Genomic DNA, 13,899 nt, shown 5'->3' on the forward strand with positions numbered 1-13,899 from the left:
CATATTGTCCTACCAGACCAGCATTCATCTCCCAGACTCACATAGGTGCAAACAGACAACAGCAAAACTTTGTTTGACACCCACTATTTGACAACAAGATCAGGACATCCAGTCTGGGCTCTTTGCCAACATTTTGGCTCTGTTTTTCTCTACTGCAACAGACAGTCCTGTACTAGCCAAGAGATACCTTTCCTCCCAGTAGAGCTCAAAGCAGGAGTTAAGTTGACCTCAAAGAAACAGCTCCCCATAAGCTTTAGCATCCCAGTCAGCAGTGGCTCCTTTCTGGGAGGAAACCGCTACTGCAGATCTTAAGCTGCACACAGAACAAGCCCACATATATTTATTCCATGTTACAAAGACACCAAAAAGGAAGAGTTTGAGATAGCAACTGTTAAACACAATGAAGCCAGGAGCTGAAGGGACGCAAGTCCTCAAACCCAATCACCTCTTAATTGGTATCTGAATCTCTTCTCCAGATCAGCAGCAATGAAATTATGAAAATACTCCACATTTGACTTCCAGCACCCTAACACCCAGAAGGCTATCTCATCTGATTGTTTTACATTTAGTAATGGCATAGGATTTCCCTTGAAATGCAGCCCAGATGTTCTGCTGAATCACTGGGGACATACACAAACTACAAGGGATCCTTTCCCACTATATCCTCTTGCTGCATCAGGAGATCACAGGACACTCACTGGTGCACGTAATCACCAAGACACAGCAAAGCAGGCCAGCTGTTTGGAGTAGCTGAGCAGGAACTGTCCTAACTGGCTGTACACCCTTCCTCACCAGCTCAGGAGATAACAGGTTTAACAACTACAGACTGAATCCTTAAGAAAAGAGGGACAGCTCCTTAACAGATTCAGATTTTTTTAAAAAAATTAACCTGAAGACACCAGTTTGAACCTCAGCCAGCAATTATTTATAGATTATTGTCCATGGATGTCCTCAAAGAGCCCACACAACCTTCTTTTCACCTCGTGGCTACCCAAACACACTGTATGCTGTTCTACAGTATCAGTCCATTCCATGAATAGCAGCAGAAGAAAATCCTGGTCATAGACATCCCAGCAGCAAGAGCAACGAGTAGTTGGTCTGCTAAAACACAGTATCTATTTCAGCCAAGCCTGAAGACCTGCTTAGTCTGCAAGTAAGCAACTTTGCTCAGTTACCCTGCTCATGCAGTTAACTGAGCAGCACAAATTTCTGGAAATCTGCCTGCATTTGAAAAGCTTAGAAAGATTAAAAGCTTAACATATTTTCATCCCCAGACACATATATATAAAAACAAAACAAAACAAAAAACTGAATGGGAAGGAAAAATAGTGAAGTTCCTCACCAATTAGAAAATCTACCTCCAACTTCATTTTTTTTAACAGGATTTTATTATGATAATATTGACTTAATTTTTTTCTTTTCCTCCATAAAGTAAGATTCTAGACTTTACTTTCACTTCTCATAGTAAACTATAGTGATTGCATCTCTCTTTCTATAAAAAAGTGAATAGTTTGTGTGAAATTTATCCGCTGACTTTCATCTCCACTTCTTTCCATAAAGTCCCAGTTATTTTCCTATAAGAGAAGTGACAATTCCAAAAGTCTTCAAATACGCCACACCTAACACAATCCCCCACCCTGTTCCTCTTTAAGCTGGAGCCAATGATGCTTTCTCCACTTCCACACAACGCTGCAACGCCATCTTGGCATTTCATTACTCCAAGCTGCCAGGCTGGCACATGCCAGCTCACTGCCAGGGACAGGCACTACGGCACCACTCCGTGCTGACACTGTCGGAGCAGCAACACTTCACCACTTACCAGTGCTGTGCAATGACACATGAGCAGAGAACAATCCTCTAGTGATTACTAAGCTCTAACAGTGTACAAAGGCTCTGATCTCAGGCTAAACATACAGTTTGCTGCAATTGTACTGAAAGGACTTGGGGTTTTATTATTTTTATTAACAGCCGTCCTTTTTTTCCGCAGCATGCATTCAAGAACACTAACTGTATTCAGCTTGCAGACTGGAATCAACATTTCAAAACCACATTTCATGTTGTTTCACTGAATTTTCATAGAGCATACTTATTGTATTCATTCATACACAAAAAATAAACTTAGTTTTGAGACTTACAACAGTATTTATAATGACGAAATATTATTTATATTTGTTGCAACACAAATTTTTCCAACAGTTTCAGAAATTCTAAAATGCACTGTTTTCCTATTGTTCCCCTCACAACCACCTTTGATAATTAATATTGATGTCTACTACTTGAATCTTCTGGTTTACAGAAGACAGTAGGTATTTCCAAAGGAAAACTAGCAGCTAGAGCAAACTACTTTCCACAAAGTTATCGCATTTAATTTACAAAGAATTTATTATACATTGATCCTGATCAGCTTGCAACAGCAACAGTTTAACAACCTCCAACTGCCATCAGTTCATTAAAGTACAGCATGGTCTAGAAGTATAAAAACTAATCTAGCCACAGGAATTCAGATTACCAGGTGAAAATTCATTCCAAAAGCAGTAATAAATTCAAACTCTCTTTAAAATATAGAAAACTGACCTACTGGGTACATCCCATCATAGTAGTTTCTAACAAAAAGGCACCATAAGCAAGCCACCAGGGAAGTGCTGTCGCTTGAAAGAGCTTGTAAAATACAGCTGAGGCTGTGCTATACCCTCATGATCGACGATTATACGGACAACAGCCACAAACATCTGATCCACTGCTCCCACCACCTGGGGATCTTACTGGTGAGAGGCATCACCCGTGAAGTTTCATCTTGAGTCAAATTCTGTACACTCCTTCAAGGGAAGAGTTTCCAACATACAGCTTCAGATCCATCGGGTACCTCTATTTTTTGTTCTTATTTAGAATTGCACAAGATATAACACCAAATTTTGAAGAAAAAAAATATATCACCCATCTTATCCCTACCAGCACTACAGCAAAATACTATCCATAGAAATCTGCAAGATCCCAAGCACATATTTCAGGGAAGTCTTTCACTACCCAACCAGATGTCATTCCCACTTGTTTAAGTAAAACACAGAATGCCTCCGTACTAGGTACACTTTAAGAAGTGCTCAGACAACCAAACTGAGGTCCAGTTTAAAAAGTCAAAATTATTTTTACTATGCATACTAGCTTTTACCTGTAAAGATGATCATAAACTCCAATAGTTGTATAATACATACAAAAAGATAAATTTCAACTTTTCAATAGAATTTTTCTACACAGAAATGAATTACAGAAGTAATGAATACGGTCCTAATCAAACCAAGATGAAAAATAAAAAGTTGCTTTCTAGGAAAATTACCGAGGACATCTATGCTACACACTCAGAAGAATAAGCAACTACCTGCTACTTTCTGGAGTTTCAAATAGGCATTTCAAAACTTCCAATTTTTTCACATTTCTGCAGAAAAAGCAACCTCTTTCAACACAAAAAAGAACACCTCCAACATAAAGAAAATCAACACATTTACAAGTCCATAACATTAAATTTATTATTCCTCTAGTGATTGAGCTTAACCAAAGCTTAAAGCAAGTCAATTGTAAGAGAAGAAAGCACTGTACACTTATGGTTGAAGAAAACTCCAAACCAAGTGTGATTGAAGGCTTTAACTGTCCCAGTTCAGAACTTTGGAGAGTCTTGCATTTCCCCAAAATGCCACATATGGGTGCCTGAAGCATAAATAAACTTCTCTTTACTTACCCCTGAGTGCCACCATTTAGCCAACTAAGGATCAAGTGCTGGACACTCTAAGGTGAGAATTACTGAATTACAATTTTTTATATACTTCCATCCCTCAGTAAGCCTTAAGGCCAGAGGCTACTCTTCAGGTTGGGAGGATGAGGTGGAGACAACGAGCACTGGGCAAGAGGGGCACTGTGATCACCCCAGCACAGCAAGTCACAGTAGCCACAGTCACCCGGAGGACAAGAAAAAAATCTAATAACTTCATGGCATGAAACACTATCAGCAGTATTTTTTGCAGTGCCAGGAGGTGGAATCTTCTTGAGAGAAAATGGTAGTACTATCACTGAATACAAGTCTCGTGGATCAGCCTGGTTTCACTCCTCTGCATAAAATGAAATACAAGCAAGGATTCAGCCCAAGAAAATCCCCAGGATTTTTGTATTTAAACACACTAATAAATTCACATTAAATACTGCACAAAATACCCAACCAGCTCTATTGCAGTGTACACCAAACTTTACACATTAATTTAGCACCTTGTTTAACGCAAACTTGAAGTTTTAATGCATATGGTCCAGGACAACTGATTTCCAAAAAATTTACTTTGTACTGGATTGGCCATAACTCCTGCCTTACATTCTGCTTACAAACCCAGCACAACTGTCAGCAATCATGCCTGCAAGATGTCCCTACTGCAATTTTCATCATCCTAGCCTTTTGCTATCCAACAACTCAAGAAATTAACCCAACACATGTAACACAGCATCTCCATTAATTAATCTTGCACTTATGAAAAACCCTCTCCCCCTTGTCTATTGCTTAGTTTAATTCCACATCTTCCAGTTATCAGCCAACTTTTTTCAAAACTCCTTCTCTCTTTTTCTGCTGTGATTCCAAAATATGCAGACCAGCAGAAGCAATGCTTTGTCTTATTATTAGTTCAATTTTGAGGGGGCAGCTTGTTACATTTTGGGTTTTGATATCACAAAACTGATCCTAGTCCTGAGGTCAGGATCACTTGCTGAATGCTATCGGAATAAAAGCTATCATTTGATCCTTCTTTCCTGAACCCCATAAGGCTCTAAAAGAAATAATATAGCTAGTTTTGTAAAGATGCACTAAAATGCATCTTTATTTTAAACTGAGAGTAAGGCAATCTAATGAGAAGGACCACAGTGCACAAATTATTCGTCAATACAGGCCTTTATCAGCACTTCAGCTCTTCCATGGGCCACAAAACCTCATTCCATAGCTTGAGATGTTCTGCAGAAAATATAAATGGCTGCAATTTTTTCTATAATTCCATTATTTGTGGCGGTTTGCAACGGGGATGCAAATGCGTTAAGATCACCATTGCTACAGGCAGGGAACAAATCGTACTCTCCACACTGTGTTCCAAGCTGTCACCATACATACAAGGGGTTAATTAACTGTTGTTACAAATTTGACATATAACCTGAAACAAAAGGCATCTCTTGTTATAAAAGAATGGTGAATACCATGAAGAACAGCTTTCTAAACAAACCGCTGTCAACTTGATTCAGTCCTGGTAAAGAGTGCCCATGGTACCGCCAGCCTTAATTCCAGGGATGAGAGCTCCCAGGGAGGACCGACACAACTGCTGCAGGGTCAAGTGGAGGCTGTGCTGATGCTGAAACTCTGAGCCATGACCAAGGGTAAGACCCCCAGCCCAGCCCCTGAGCTCAGAACTGGACTGCAGGCCTCATCAAACACTTTACTGACCACTGCAGACCTATGGGCCCGTTGAACACACAGGAAGGTACAACCTGGCTCTATCCACTGAGCTGTCTCCACATGAACATTGAAGCTCCAGTATCACCCTGAAAATGGGGGGGTTGGGGGGGCAGTGTGTCCAAAGTCAGCCAACAGGTACAAGCTCTGACAACCTAACCTCCAAGAAGCTCCCGGACACTGACTGAGGAGGCAAAGCTCCCATTTATAACAAAAATAACAAGCTTAGAACACTGGGGAAAAAAAAAAAAAAAACAAAGTGAAACCAAGCCAAACAATCCCAATTGGCATGACAATTTACAGGAAAAAATGCAAACAGGAACTTCAATCAGTTCATCTTTACTGCAGCTTCCCCCCTACCCAAGAGACAAGTCCCAACTCTGGGGAAAAAGTACCTTCTACAAAATTCACCTTTCCACCTGTACAACGTTCACTGTTAACTTGTACACCACCAATATGCCCCTTATCACGATCAATAAACTCAAAGAAATGATCATCATGCATGCCTTCACTATAGATATATTCTCCACTTTTCTGAGAAATAAACAACCGATAGGCCAAAACTGAAACTATTTAAAATATTCGTTTGGAACATATTAAATTACAAAAGGTTTCAAATTAACACCTGGACTTAAGCAAAACCTATTACTAAACCAAATTCTTCATACAAAGAAAACATTTCAAAGTTCTTCATAGGATTTAATAGCAGAATAGCAAAACCCATTTCCTTGAAAAAGTAACTTAACACAGGCTATAGCTTTGGAGTCAGTCACTGGACTTAAGCTACAATAGTAACTGCAGTCCTAAAAGTGTTCACTGATTCCTCCCACCAAGAAAGATATTCTTCCCATTCCTTTCATATTTATTCACCTGCTTTTTCCTTCTCCTCACCATGATTCTCAAGTATTTATTACTGACACCTGAAGAACAACTTAATTGAAAAACAGACTTAACATCTCAACCACACAGACCTTTGTAACAACCCCAAACACATATTTTACATTGCAAATCATCTTTGCCTTTCTCCAGTAAGGCCTTGTTCTTTCCCTTAAACTCCAGCTATTTATACTTCAGGCCTAAACATTCTGTCCCATTCCCCAGGTAAGTCCAGTTGTCTATCACTCAGTCTTCCATTTTTCCATCCAAACTCCTTATGCTGAGATCAATGACTTCACCATATTCCTCTTCTTTGGTTCTTCAACTACACTGCAGCTTCACCACCAAGTACCTCCACACACCAATTCTTACTTACATGCACCCATGATTTTTGAAGTGATTCCTCAGCATTAATTCTGCTTTCCCCTTCACAACCTCTACCCTTCCCAAACTCTGGAAATCTAAACTATAGCACCATTGTCCTGTAGTTACACTACATTGATATAATTTTAATTACATCTCCAAAACTAGGCATGGTGACTTCAAGGCAGAAATTCAGTAAGTCCATCTATCTAGACTAGTTCATACTAGTTCATTGCTTTGAACAGCATGAGTTCAAAGTAAGACTTTAAATACAAATACGCCAGCAATACATTTTACTGATCTTTGCTATTGTATCAAATTCACATGAGATTTTTGGTGGCTACATTGTACCAACAGCCATTTAATAAATGACAAGCTTGTCATACCAGCTTCTTTTCACTGCACTTGTTGAATAATCACCAGAAAAGACTGAAATACTACAGAGGAATTCTTGATGCTATTTCCAGTCACCCTGAAGTTATTATGGCACAGTGACAACTCTTGCCTAAAGAATTAGTAAGGACATAAAGCAGAACCTTTCATTTTCTCACACTTTAAAATCATTACCCCTCCACATTATATGTCAGGCTTTCTTCTTTATAGACTTTAGTACTGAATCTAGCTCACTAAATATGATCCAGAAAAAATCCCAAAGCTTAGTATTAATTCTGCAGTACTGCCGGGAAATTGATTTCTTTGACTTATTCATTGCAAGTTCAGCCTAATTGCCAAAACTCTTTCAGTTCTTTCTGCTTTTGAGTATATGCTCCCTTTTAAGAGAGAGATTCACACTCATTCTACTTTTCTGTCACTAATGATTACCACCTACAACATGAACATCTTAACTTCTCCATCCTAATCTGTTACAAAATCATGATATTTCACAACAAACAAACAAAAAAAATTAAATACCACCACCACAAAAGCCTGACATTAAGGAAGTAGGATAAAGGGAAGGATACGGCAAGAGATTTTAAAGGTTGTTTTTTCTCTTGCCCATTCAGACTAGCAATAGAACAATTTAAAGGCCACAAACACAAAACAGACCTCATGTTCCCTTTCTGTTCCAGATCCAGCTTCTCTTGCCAGTGTGCCTTCACAAAAGCACAAACCCATTACCAACTGTGGGTTCAAGCCACTCCATTTGTGTCAGAGACAAGTGGGCCAAATGATGACACAATCTTCCTGCATTAAGGGAGAAGAGACTACACAAATGCAGGCAGTCACCTATTTCCTCAATGCTCTTCCATGTCTGCAATCCACAGTATATGCACTGTAATAGTTTCTAATCTATACCCTGAAGATATCTGTTGTCATTAGGTTTGAATTTGCTACAAAGGTGTTCCACACCTTTGAGAAAGCACATCTCTGCAAGCCAAGAACCTGAAAACCCCCACAACTCCCACCAGGGACCTTCTTTCTTTCCTCAAAATGAAATGAAAAGTTTCAATAAACTTGTAAGAAACATGACTGAACTGAAGCAGACCAAATTCTCCAAGCAACCTCTCTGATGAAAAATCTAGAGTAAATTTAATAGCTACAAAATAATGAAATTATATTCCCTCTAAGCAGAGAGACTCTGAGTTATCACCATTAGGTGGAACCTGCAAACTTGGGTAACAAACTGCAGAACACTACTTGTCTCAACCAGGCAGCAGTCAGGACAAACATCAGACTGAATTCAGCACCAGAGTCATTTGTCCATCACAGATTCAGAGCTTTTATGTGAACCTAATGCAGGAGCAGGGGGATTTGAAAAGCACAAAAATATTAAAACAGTATCTGTGAGCTGCCCAAAGAAATTCAAAAAGCAGGTTCTTCCTACCTAAATTACTTCTTCAAATCTAAACGAGACAGAGAAGAAGGTTCGTCTACATCACCACACCATGGCTGGCACAGAACACAGTTACAGGGATTCCTCTCACTTTTCATAATAACAAAATTAAATGATCCTGCAGTTATATATTCATTCCAGTCACTGCACTGAAATAGCTGGTATTTCATATAGATACATTACCTGCAGATTCATTAGGATTCATAGTACATTCACTTATTTAGTTTAAAACTAAGCATTTTAGGTTTCAGAAAATTTACTGTCGCTTCTGTTTGAAGCTGTTTTTACAGACCTAGCTAGTGACAAAATTTGATACAAAAAGTAACACAAGCTATCATGCAGAAAAAAGACTATGAAGTCTTCTGTTCCTGGAGACATGAAAGTAGCCAAATACTGCCTACTCATTCAAAAAAGTAGCATGATGCAGTGCTTGCATTGCAAGGAAGAAGTGCTATTTGGGTTATTGGCTTAACAAAACTACAGTGTCAGTTACCCAAAGTTAGGGCTAAGTGTTTGGATGACAAAAAAAGGCCTTCAAAAAATCCAGGGCATTTGTGCAGTAGGTCATGGTGTTGTGCATGTAATTTTCCACATATACCCGAAAGACTTTTTGAAGAGATGCATCCAGAATAAATACACACTGACTTAAGTGACAACAACTACCAGCTGTCTTAAATAAAACTTTAAAAAGACTTACCATCAAAAATATTCTGTTTTACAATCTAAGAAAACGTAAGACTCCGCAAAGTTTAACAGCGACTCATTTAGATCAATTACCTATCTCATCCATTCTATCATAACAGCTGAATTTACATTTCAGATCAGTTTAACAATGTAAGTATTTAGTCACTGATTTATTGTGCTCCTTTTCACACAAACTCAGTGCTGAAGTTTCTGAACCCATGTCCATTCTTCATTAGATCAGTGCAACACTTGTTGTTTTCACTATAGCTAAAGCATGACGGTTTGGCCTCAACCTTTCAATTTCCCCCCTACTGCCTCATCTCTGATGATAAAGTTGAAGTCCCCTTAAAGTGAGGCTGAAAACATTCTGCCACTTGCATACTGGTTACGGAGAGACAAATTAGCTATACCACCACCACTCTGGACACATACCTCCCAAGAGCACTCAAGTCAGTGTTTGAAGAGATCTCTAAGAGCTGTTAAAAACACTGTCATGTATTCATGTAAGACTGGACCTGCAACACAGAAAACTGGCTCTGCAGCAATGGAGTCTAGTGGGGGAACTCTAGACAGATGAATTTGTGGTATTTAATAACTTTGCCTCCCCTGCTTAAGGAACAGATTTCCCATACATTCAGTCAGTGAACTGTCAGTGTCTAATGTTACTTTTAATGAGCCTCTTCACTGTCATAGCCAGCTGCACTAGTGTTGCTCAAACACACATGGTTTATAAATTCTACCCTTGTATTAGAAACATTTGCCCAACAATGAAAAAGTATTGGCAGCCATCATTTGCACTTCAGAGCTCAGCTTCCTGATCAAACAAGCAAGGACTTTCCACAACCTATATCCATCCTCCCCTCAAAACAAGTAGCAGTGCTTTGGCTATACTGCTGAAAACAAAGAAGTTTCATAAAAAGCTCATTGAGAAGCACATTCTACCAAACGCCACCACAGCAAGGTCACTAAACAAATGGGTGCTACACAGAGGCTTCAAATTTTAATGAGAGGGATCCTGTGAATTTCATCATAAAATGCACTCAACCAAAATTATCTAAAAGGAATTCTTGAAGTAGTCTAGGTTCTGAATATATCACTGTTTTTCTCCCCAAATTTGCCTAAGTGACCTAAGTGACTAGAAAGCATTTCTAAGCTTTCTAGTGTCACATACAGCAGTGCTACATCCACATATTCACATTCAATGGAAAAAGAGTCGACATTAAACTATTTGTTCCAAACTCTGAAATTGCTAGCTGGAAGTTCCACCTTCCTTTAGATGGTCAGAAATCAGAGTCATACAATCCAATCGATTCCTTGTTTAACCATACTGTAACTACAACATGAAAAGCTGTAAGGGTCACCAGCCTTCCTGAAGTAGTGACCAGCCCAAAAGGCCACACTATGCCAGAGACGGTTTTAGGCAGGATTAATTCCTATTTTCCCTGTGAAAGCCTTACAAGTCCTTACTTTTTGGTTTTAAACTTTACAGGGAAATTAAATTAGCACTCCTGTGTACTGTGCAACATAAGGGCAATCCTCACTCCAGGCCCCAAGTTTTTCCTGACTATGATCAACCAGGTCTAATTCACTGCTGATTCATAGCAAAAGAACTCAAAAGTTGAGGAAAATGGTGAAACTGATGTGAGAATAGCAAATACAGAGTTGCAAACTGATTTTGTGGAACTCATGGTGAAAGAAAACACATTCCCTGTTTCTGAAAGCTTACCTAAGGTATTTGGGAAGCAACTAGGTAAGACCATTTGAATTTCAGGCCGTAGACACGAGAACACACAAGAAAGATAGCCACAAAGGAGTAAGCTTTGCCTCTGCAGAAGCAGTAAAGGAACTCAGGTAGAACTCATCTGGCTAATTCTCTCCGAAGCTGCCATGCTGTGAATACACAAACAAACCCAGAATGATAACAAAGGAATCTGCACAGAAGTGAATACCAAGCAAGGGAAAGGAATTACAGCCAAACCATCTGACACCCATGTTCAGGTTGGAGCTACCAAAAAAGAACTGGGCTGCTTTTAGGGCTGGTTTTTTCCTTTTGGTGTTTATAGCCAGGAGTGAAAAGTATCCAGGTCAGGGAGGTGGGAAACACTCCTCGCACAAACAACACCCAAACATTCCACTCAGTAACAAAGCTCCAAGAAAATTACTAATGTCATCTGTATAGAAAACCAGCCACAGTTAGACCTACCTGATCACGACATACGGAAAGAGAGGTGGATTTCAGTATACAGCCACAAATCAATGTGCGTACTACCAACCAACCGGTTTTCATTCCATGGAAAATCCAGACTGTGGAAAAAACAAATCTTTGAACTGCAATCACATTCTCACTGCAAAAAAACAGATAGGAAGAGAACACTTTGAAGTTACTCTTCCTGCAGAAGCATTACACAGCCTCCCTTCCTCTCCTCCTTCAGTACACAAACTCTAGCTCAGTATTCCCAAAGCCATAAAAAAAAATACAGCCACAGAGCAGCAAGCAGCATCAGCAAACCTGGAAAAAGAGCAAAGACAACCAAATGTATTTGGCAACTGCCTCCAGGCCAAAGCAGAGTTTATGAAAAACCTTACAGCAACAGAATTTACCATCTCATTTTCTTTTCAAAGACATGCACATCTAAAGCAGCAAACCAACATAAAACTAATTTGTCTATTTCCCTGAACTCCAACTAAATGTTTCCTAATATGTCCAGCTTCAAAACTGTTTCTTTCCAATCAATTAGCAAATATAGCAACTAGTTGTTTTCTTCCACTAGAGTCCATTCTGAACAGGAATTGCAATCCTTCGTTTCAGGGTCTAATCCATGTATCTGAATAATGAACCTAAACCAACTGCTCTCAAACAGTGATTTATTGGCCAACCAGAGGTTTTAAATGGTCCATAATATATAGTAGTTTCAGTTTTGCACATCAGAAGGCCAACACAGTTCAGTGCTGCTGAACAACCCGCTGAGGGTCAACGGCACTTGCTACAAGGAGCAACTTAGGAACCACCACAGCAGAAGACTAAGGAGAAACAAAATAAAGAAACCATAATCATTATTTACATTTAATGCACCACTGGTGTGCCTAGAAACTAGAAACATACTCTTTTTATAGAGTCTACAGTCTTCAGCACTCCAAAATACTCTCAGCAAAACAAGCTGTTGATTTCACTGAGTATAGGTAATGACTTTAGGGACAGCATGAGCAATGTGGAACTGAGCAGCACACGTATTTTTAAAAGGCAGACCTTAAATGTCATCTGCTACACAACTACAGTCTTCATTTTTGCATCAATCTTTCTCTCCACTCAACACAAATTCAGAGCACAGACACTCAAGGAAAATACTACATGCTATGAAAGGAATGCTATTTAAATCATCCTTCAGGTTTCCTTAAACCTAAAAAGCCTCAAACATCTCATAAATCTACATTCAGATCACAGCAACAATTCATTGGTAAAGAACTGGTTTTAATGCTGATATTACAGAATGCCAACAAAATCTGTGACATTAATGGATAACTGCTTGAAATCTGGTAATACTAAGTCACACTGTCACCCAACTATTGAAGTTCTTCCATGTAAGTCACAATTTTATCACTGACTAATTACATTACTATTTAGGGTGGGGAAAACCCAATACATTAAACAAATCATGTGGTAAAATGTTACATTCACAACTTTTCTTTCAGCAGTAGTATTTAGACACACATAAGTAACTGCTTAAAATATCAACTTAGCCAGTAACATAAACACAAGTACCCTCTTGCCATTATTTGGAGAAATCGGGACATCAAGGATGTTAACTTCCTGACACTCAAGGCATCAAGGTTAAAACAACTGCGCATTTGAGCAGCATTCATCAGCTGATTCTGTCTATTGCTACCTCTCGCTAGCCATCAGCTTGGGGTGTTCTATCCAATGGCAGTTTCACACCTCCCACATTGGAGATGGGACCTCAGAGGTCCTACGCCCTATTTTCAAGGCTGTTCATGAATATAGACAAGTGCTAAGTAAGCAATTTTATGAACTCTAGACATGTAGTCTACGGGCATTGCTCATAATTTAGCAGTTTAAGGCTACTTCTAACATGAAACCACATTGTTACAGTAAACAGTTTGCACTGACCCTTGATAATGAACTTTTCTCTATGTTTTAAAGGATCAACTGTAACTATTTGAGTTGATGCACTGTTTCTGATACATACAGAAAACCTAAGCATGCTATGACTTCCTATTTTTTTCCAAGAGCCTACTCTTAAGGAAGAGGAGATATTTACTAACTGATTTATGCTGAAAGATAAGAAGAATCAATTGCTTGGCAAAATGAAGAGCCCCTGCCCCACCCCAAATCCTCCATTTAAACATTCCATCCAAGCCAACATCCCCAACCCCCATGGCTTTCTGGTTTGTGCTTTTTTTCAGATAAGCATTGAAACATCTTTAGACCATACTGAAAATTCAAGAATCAGAAGAAAGCTTTCCACAACAAACCTGCACTTTTAGCAAGTCCAAAGGAACAGGCACACAAGCATGTTTCACAGCATATGCTGTGTCTAACACAAACACTAGAAGCCTTGGATCCATTACCAAGAGGATCACGATGTGAAATCAAAAGACAGTAACACAGAACTGTGTATCTAATTCCAGACACCTGTAGTTTAACTACATTTCACAA

General features: G+C 39.2%; 1 protein-coding gene across 1 annotated transcript in view; it reads right to left on the reverse strand.

The window, feature by feature from the left end:
- CPNE1 (copine 1) overlaps window positions 1-13,899 on the reverse strand; it is a 61,787-nt gene that overhangs the window by 35,915 nt on the left and 11,973 nt on the right.

Source organism: Zonotrichia leucophrys, chromosome 20 (assembly GCF_028769735.1).
Source record: "Zonotrichia leucophrys gambelii isolate GWCS_2022_RI chromosome 20, RI_Zleu_2.0, whole genome shotgun sequence".
In the NCBI taxonomy this organism is placed as follows: domain Eukaryota; kingdom Metazoa; phylum Chordata; class Aves; order Passeriformes; family Passerellidae; genus Zonotrichia; species Zonotrichia leucophrys.